This window comes from Athene cunicularia (assembly GCF_003259725.1).
Source record: "Athene cunicularia isolate RWA chromosome 20 unlocalized genomic scaffold, athCun1 chr20_part1, whole genome shotgun sequence".
Taxonomy (NCBI): domain Eukaryota; kingdom Metazoa; phylum Chordata; class Aves; order Strigiformes; family Strigidae; genus Athene; species Athene cunicularia.
In genome coordinates, this window is record NW_020799125.1 from 4631687 (window position 1) to 4639056 (window position 7370).

Below are 7370 nucleotides of genomic sequence, written 5' to 3' on the forward strand. Positions count from 1 at the left end.
GGAATGTGATCTGTCAGTTTTAATGGACATTATGGAAATGGGAGCTGTATACCCCAAAATGCATAGGGATGGAGTAGGGAGAAGGAAGCTGAGCCCATCACACCGCAACATAACAGCAGGGCTGATGCTCACCTTCTGCTTTTTCATGTGTAGCAGATAACTGCAAAACTGGCATCTGCCAAAAGAATTTGTTAGCATACCTGAATACTTGCACCGCTGGTTTCCCCCTGTTGTGCTCCTGTCAGGAGAGGTACGAACAGGTTCACACCTGCTGTATAGCTTCAGGTTGAAGGAATGCATGTGCAAATTTGGCAGGTAGGAATTGCACCCTTGAAATTAGACTCCACTTCTTGAAGTAGGAGCTCTCTGCTTTCCCTGCCTGCTGTTCTATTTTTCACTTTCTTCTTGCAATGCCCATATTAAAATGAAGATGATTTTTTTTTTTTTTTAATCTTCTTAGCTCATTTTCATGGTGAAGCTGTAACCAAATCCAAAATCACACTTCTGGGAATCCAGTACAAATGTTGTATGAAGGTTTTAAAGGTGTGCACAGTTTTTTCTCTTGCTCCCCCCAATTTTACTTTCTCAGTAATTTTTATGAAGTGGGTTTGGGCTTGACACGACTGGCACAGTTTAGGATGTAATGATTTATTCTTCTGGTTTATTTGGGAGGCATGTAACCATTTGCTCACCTTTCTCAAGTTGTAGCTTGACTTTTAACTGAAAAATCTCATTTTGAAACAAAAAAACCTCTGAAAATATCTTGATTCGGTAGCACTTAAATGCAGTGATTTATTTCCCTAATTTTTTTTCAGCTGTTTTTCTTGGCTTAAACCACTCACCAGATTTTTTTCCAATTTAATGAAAAGTTTTGGCATTCTGAAATGGCATCTTTTGCAGGACTAACTGTTAACTGGTTGTTTTTCCCCGTTACTGTTTACTACATCGAATTTTTCACATCAGTGCAGACCATGGTCAACCCTAGCTAGCCCTATATATTAGGGTAGTGATTTTTCAGTCCTCATCAATACGCAGACCATTCAAAAGTTTCCAGGGGAAACGCGGATCCCTGGATAGCAAATTTAAGGCTGCTAACAGCTGAATACCTTTTCTCATATCTCTGTGAACTCCTTGAAGTCTCCAAGCCCACAGAAGTTCACAGAGCACAGCTAAAAACTGCTTCAGGTTCGCTTCCACTTGCTCACATAATGTAGTAGTTTAGCAAATACGCATTGCCCCACTGGTATTTCTTCAGTAGAGCTTGTCTCAGCCAGAAATAAAGGCAGGGTCTATTTTTTTCTTCTGTAAGTATGTTCAAAACATGAATTTCCATGAGTTTCCAACATAAGACCTATATCTGCATGGTAAGTAGAGTCACTTTCACTTGCAAATGAGGTTGGATCTGCTAAAAAATCTGCTAATTTGCAATAAAAATAGCATCCATCTTTGCTCTGCAAATATAGCCTCTTTGAAAACTGTCCCATTTTCAGAACTGCAGCAGCTTGTAGGATGGGAGAAAGGGGAAGGAGGAAATACCTTGCATTTGAAGTCACTTCGTATTTCTCCAGGACTATTTCACACACCTTTAGTCATTATGTTGCGTTTTGTGTTGTCACATTAATTTTCACAGCAACAGACTGATATAAACGGTGTGACTGCACTGCAGAAGCAAGGGGAGCTGGATTGATTGGGAGGGAGGAGGATTTGTTCAGACATAAATATCTCCTGCCATATTGAGGGGAGTTTAAAAAAAAAAAAAATGGCCAGCCAAGAAATTGCTTTTTTGTAGGAACGTTCTGTTTCTCTTTTTCTTTTCCCTTTTTTTTTTTTTTTTTTTGCTTTTTGTTTTTAATGTGTGCTTCAGTGTGAGAGACCAGGAACAAGGGGGAACCAAGTGGCTATTTAATGAGTCTGGGATGCTGAATGCAGCTGCTCTTTCAGGTGGTGAAACTGCAAGGAACAGAAGACAAAGAAGGTGAACATGTATGCAGAAGATGGTATTAAGAAAGGAGGCCTGGTTGTGTAAGGTCTTGTTGGAGAAACTGCTGACTTTCTTGCAGGTTAAATGCTTGAAGGAATTGCAGAGTCAGGCTCCAAGGAAATGAGGGCATGCACCAAAAAATCAGCACCTCAGCACACAAACAGGTGAAAATACCAGGTGCAGAGAGGAAAGCCAGCACAGAGCCTTCCATCCCAATCTTCCTGCAGCCAGTGAAGGATGCGGAGATTGCACAGAGAAGAGCAGGTATGGTTGTACCTATAGAGCAATGCCTACCTGGCCATCACTTTTATCCTCTATGTATTGCATTGCTATATGCATGTCTCTAGGGCTCTGGACTTTCAGAAACCTCCTGTAAGGGCAGGATGAGATGGATTTCTTGCCACAGGTAGTTTCCCATATCACCTGTTGATGATGTTTCCTATGAGGAACTTGGTGCTCTGGGGACTAGGAAATGTGTGACATCAGTCTAGGATTTCAGAGTAGCATCGAAAGTGTCAGCAGTATCCTCTACAGTTACATCTGTAGGACTAAGACCTTCCCTGTTCCAGTACCCACATCTGCCTGGCTTGGCAATGCTGCTTTTGGTCTGCCATAGCCAGTGTGATGATGTTCAATCCAGGCTGGAAACGTTCCCTGTGCTCCCATGGCTTTTCCTTTAAGGAAGGAGTTGAGAGATGCCTCAGGTTTGGAGCTGATGATTAGAATTCTATGTTGGCATTTGTCACTCCTTGAGTATTTTGGGCTAGAGCTTGTGGACTGGTGTAAGAAAATAAGTCCACCTGTAAGGAGGTATGAGGAAAGTCCCAGTCTCTGATCAGAGGTTTCACCAATAAGGACGGGATGAGTTGCAGCTCTCTGAATGCCTTATTCGTCGCGCTTCTGTGCTAAGGCCAGCTGTGATGGGTCACACCGTGCTTCGCACAGCGTCTGAGCCTTGAACTGAGGTTTCCACTCGATATGTCCAAGTTTCTGACACCAAAAGTCTTGGGTGGGAACTTGCTTATGTCTGGATGGTTTGCAGCAGGCAAAACTCTTAAAAGAAAAACAGCTAATTGCATATTCATGATGTCATATACAGTAGTTGAGAAAAGCCCTTAATTTCTACTGTGGTGGATCTGGAAATTCACCTCTGGCCATGCTCAGCAACATCTATCCCCAGTCTCTGAGGAGCACGGATCAAGAGGAGCTTTTTGGCCCTTTTTCTCTGAGAAAGAACCACTAATTTCTTCAGTTTGAGTGCATTATTATTTTTTTAACAAAAGAGCATGATACAGCTCTATACACCAGTTGGAAGCAACGTGATTTGTGTCATGAATACTAATATGCGTTTGACAGTATCCTATAAATTCAACACGTTTTGAAGTGCGTTAACAAGAGTTGTAGGAACCATACTTAAATTCTTCCCCTACTTTTTTTCAATCAAAAGAAAAGGAAGCTAGTGAGAGTCTGTATTTGTATCCAAAACAAATATGGCTTGGGTCATGGCAAGACTTCAGCACGTCGTGCTAGACCTGGGTCTACAGCACATTCATTGATTTTTGTCTCCATGAATCACCCTAAAGCTATAGGCAACAAAAGCTGAAGCTATGTAGATGTGATTTCTAGTTCATTTGTTGTTCATTAGAAAGATTTTCTCTCTCTTATTTGCGGCACCCCTGCTGCTGCGTGTTCATTAGGAGAATGGAATGTATTCCAAATATTTCCTAGCTCTGGCAGGGCAGATGGTGGAAAGTAATTTTCCAAACTCTTCTGGAAAAGGGGGGAAAAACACACCCAAATAACCCCAAGTCACCCCCTGCACACCAGAAGAATTAGGTATTTCTGAGTGCAGACGTGCTGTACACTTTCTGTCTCTCTGGTTGTACAGTGCCGTGTGTCGGAGTGGTGGGAAGTGTGTATGAATGGGAATGTATCACATTACATGTGGGATGTTAGCAAGGCTGGGATTTTTTTTTTTCACAGGAAACTGCATTTGCAATGAGCACACAGCAACATGCAGTACCCTAGAAGATGTGTGTGAAGAAGTGAGCAAGATTCATTTCCCTAAATCTTCTGGGCAACCCAATGCCTAAGGGAATCCCAGGAAGGGAGGACAGAGCCTGGGCCATGCTCCAGTTTCTCCGTACAGCCCTGCACAGAGGCATGAGGCAAACTGGAAGCTCCTCAGACACACCGTCCCCATCCCCTGCCCTTCACCAGTGTGGGCAGAAGGATGTCCAAGTGTTCAGACAATGGTGGAGGAAGCAGTTCTGGCTGCGTTTCCCTTCTGCTCCCTGGGGAGTCGGGGGAGCACACAAGCCAGGGCCAGATTTAGCTCTTGGATACACATGAAACATCTCTGTGCCGACTGCTCCCTTCCTTCGTGCTCAGCCTCTTGTCACGGGAGTGGAAGTCGTGCACACACAAGGGGAACAGAAAAGCCGAGTCAATATGCAGCAGGCAGAGCCAGAAACACAATGCGGGTGAAACAAAGAGCGGGGCTGTATTTACTGCCTTCCCGGTGGCATTCACTTCTTGTGCTTGGAGCTGGTTTCCTCTTTTCATGAGCCTCTTGACCTGCAGATCCCTCTCCTCAGCAGACAGACCCCAAAGCCCTGCGGCTGGATCCTTATGCCTCTTCAGATCAAACCAGCAAAACACTTTGAACACAGAGCCTGAACTGTGTGTTTGCATCAAGGCTTTAAGCTCCTTGGCGCTGGCACCCAGGGTTCCTATTTGTTTTCCAACTCCTAAGGACAGCAATGGTGCTCTCTAAGTCAATACAAACAAACCATAAGAGGCTTGAGGCAGCACGGCAGAGCTTAGCCGGGTGCCGCCATCCCCAGGACTGTGCTGTGCTTTGATGCGTGGAAGGTGCCTCCGGCACTGGTTTGGGCTGTCAGCTCAGGCCAGAACCCCCAAAATCTCACACACAGAAACCTGACAGAACAAGAAGCTTCCTTAAAAGACAGGCATTAATTGCCCCATCTGTGCCACCCAGCTTTGGAAGGAGGCACTTTGACAGCTGCAGCAAAACCCCATCAGATTTTCAAAGCCTGCTGTGAGTGATGGATTTCCAAGCCCCCGCTTTCTCCAGGCACTCTCGTGTTGCAGAGCGCGTGGGTGCAGGTGGAGGTGTTGGGGCCTCGCACTTGATTCGTTTCCACAGCTGGGCCTCCGGGTGCAAATGTACAAACATGCAGTTCACAAGCAGACGTTTGAAAAGGCACCGAGAAAGGGTGCACCCACCGAGCGTGAGGCAGACGACCCCTGTGAGCCTGCGTTCAGCTTTCAGGCAACTCTCTCCCGCGGCATCTGATCTTTCCGTCGGCTCAGTTAAGCATTAGTACAGTGGTGCCATGCACATTGTGTGACAGCTTTGCGGAAGCGGGGTTGTGAAACGGATGTCTTCTGTAGCTGCCGTGACCTTAAAACCCACTGCTTGGTCACCCGGCAGAAAAAATGGGGAGAATTCCTTCTGAGCAGCTGAGTGCCGGTGCCCTTCAGGAGACGGCTCTTCCTCTTTGGCTAGCCAGAGCTTCCGCAGCCAGGACTGTCTCACCGGGCTGCGCCGGCTGAGATTCAGGAATTTGTCTAAGCGACCTTTAATACCTAAACTTAGATTTTTCACAACCTGACAAAGTTTTAAACCCCTCTCCATCAGCTATGGCCAGTAGCCTTCAGACACAAGTAGTGGCTACAATTGGTTCATCGAGACTCCTGTTAATTTGGTCTTGCTCAATTGTTGCAACGTATTTGATTCCCAGTTCTTATGCTCTGAAGTCAAGCTTCCTTTAGGTAATTTACAGTGTAGCCTACATATGTGTAAAAAAATTTATCGCAATCGTGTTTTTAATTAAAATGCATACGCTAATACCGAAAGGAGCGAGGGGGAGGAAGGGAGGGAACCCAGATTAAGTTTTTAATTGTTTTAATAGTGAGATTTGTTTCAGTGAGAACAGGGCATATTGGTTTCCTTGGAAACATTGGCAATGTATTAGCTGTACAAAATCTAGCATAAAAGATTTGTGAAAGTGAAGCCTTTAGGTTTTAACTGATATTGTAACTCTCTTCGTTTGGAAAATCAGATTCACACGTGGCTCCTGGAGTCCCAGAAAGGTGTCTTTTTTTTGTTTTCTCTTAAACCTTAGAATTAATAATTTCACAGATTATCAGAATCATTAGAAATCTAAAACTGCAATAACAACAGCAACAAAAAAAAACCCTTCAACAATTCAATATCCCTGATTCATACAATTTAATTAGATGTCCCTGTAAATTCTCTTTGTGCCAAACAGTACCAAGCTCAGGCAAGACTCCATGTGATTTGAGGAAGAAGTACCAAAATTTGGCTTTTTAAATGTTCCAATAAAACGAGAGATTATTGGTAATGGAGCAGCAGGTGATGTTTTATATACAACCTATGTTCAGTTATTTTATTGTACACAACACTGATACCGTGTACTCTAGCGAGCTTGAAGTTCAGAGAATTGCTGTAGCTGCTGCTCATGTTCTGGCCTCACATGAAGTCTTCGATGCCTCTGTTTTTCCTGGCACATGTCTTAGGAAAGAGTATCCCTGGAGAGCCTCATCCCCAGAGACAGCACATCGGGTTTGGAGCTACAACACCCCAAGGCACCACAGGAGGTCAAAGGTACCTTTTAAGGTTGTTCTCATCTGAAGTGAAAACATTTTCTTTTCGTTCTCTTTGAAAATCAGGCTCTCAAATTAAGAGTTTTGTCTCTTTCATGTTAGAAAATAAAGCCTTGTGAGGGAGGATTCAGCTCTCTGCAGTCGAGTGGGATTGAAACAACCAATTTTAATATCTGTGATTCACCTCTGAGCCCAAACTGTGATGATATAGTGCATCTGGGGATCAAATACTGCAGAAACTCTCTCCTTTAAACAAAAGGAGGGAAAAAAAGACTGCAGATAAAGTACCAGATGTAGAATTTTGGACTATCAGAGAATAGAATGGATGGTTTGGTTTTAGCATGTAAGACTAATCACTCGGTTGAAATCATTTCAGCAGCTGAGTAAATAGACTTACGGAAAAGGCATTTATGGGAGCATTTGTGTTCCAGGATCCTCCCTCTTTCCTAGTCCTCCTGTTTGTTTGTTTTCCTGTCTCTTTGGTGTTGAAGCTTCCCAGTTAACAGGTTTATTAGGTAGTGGTGACGATGTCAAATGTGCAGCTAGGCAATCCACATGGCCCCTCGGCTGCACCGCAGCCGTCCGGGCTGAGCAAATGGAGTGCAAGTTCAACAGCCTGTCCACGAACAATGGGCCTCTCTGCAGCAGTGGGGCTGTTCAGCTGCGCGCTTGGCTCCCCGCCACCCGGAGCCATGACCACTCCAGCACACGCTCAGCCTCTGCCCCCCCCCCGCCG